Source organism: Mchenga conophoros, linkage group LG14, assembly GCF_057382185.1.
Source record: "Mchenga conophoros isolate Kocher_MC1m ecotype Shallow Benthic linkage group LG14, M_conophoros_male_GT1.1, whole genome shotgun sequence".
NCBI classification, from domain to species: domain Eukaryota; kingdom Metazoa; phylum Chordata; class Actinopteri; order Cichliformes; family Cichlidae; genus Mchenga; species Mchenga conophoros.
In genome coordinates, this window is record NC_140539.1 from 10,133,609 (window position 1) to 10,134,594 (window position 986).

General features: G+C 46.2%; 1 non-coding gene across 1 annotated transcript; it reads left to right on the forward strand.

Annotated features, from left to right (window-relative positions):
• The first annotated feature begins 237 nt into the window (after positions 1-237).
• trnal-cag (transfer RNA leucine (anticodon CAG)) lies at positions 238-320 on the forward strand. The gene has a single exon. It is a non-coding gene; the product is annotated as a tRNA-Leu (tRNA).
• Positions 321-986: the final 666 nt, after the last annotated feature.

The window sequence follows — 986 nt, forward strand, 5'->3', positions numbered from 1 at the left end:
ACGTCACATTTCACACTTTGGCCATCCAATCAAGTTGTTGACATCTAATCATTCCTGTCCACCACACCTGATCTTTCTATTTCGATCTGACTTACAACATTTAACACAAACTTTTAAATCAATATATTTTCTTAGTAATTATTTTTATTTGTTTATTACATGCACTTAACATACAAGTATGTCAAATGGAAATCAGCAACTGCGTGGGATTATTCAACTAGTTGGCTGCTGCAATGTGTCAGGATGGCCGAGCGGTCTAAGGCGCTGCGTTCAGGTCGCAGTCTCACCTGGAGGCGTGGGTTCGAATCCCACTTCTGACAATTGTATCTTGGCACTTCTTTCTTCCTGGTACTCATGGGTCTTTGATCAGTGGTTAGAGAGTTAATCTCATACAGCTTATGACAAAATTTGATCCGAAGTGATTGATGGCCCTAATCACGACCTTTTGACCTCCCGCCCCTCCCCCCCGGAAGCGTGTAATGAGCGTGACGAATCGCATCCGGAGAAGGGGTGTGGGAAACCCCCCGCGTGTCGAATTGCATCCTGAGAAGGGGGGGTGAACCCCGGAAGCGCGCCATCTGTTGTTGGGAAAAAAAAGGTTTTAGAGGGGAGGGGGAAACCTCCGGAAGCGCGCCATCTGTTGGAGGAGAATAAAAAAGCAGAGAGGTGGAGTCTGTCACAATTTCTAAGGCACAGACACAAGATGGATTTCCTTCTGCAGCCCAGCAGCGTTCCTGTGTCCGATGAGATCTGCTCTCCCAAAGAAGAAGGCTTTGAATATGACATATTCAATCTCGATCCGGACCTTATGACCCTACCGGAAATACTCCGGAAGTGTCTAGTCATTTTCAGACCTGTTGCGTCATGTTCCCTAAGCACAGCGGTGATGCAGCAGCTGATTTTGTGATGTATAGAGAGACAGAGCGGGTGTAATTTTACTTTCTTAAGCTGCACCGGCGTTTGTAATGGAAATAAAGAGTGACTTC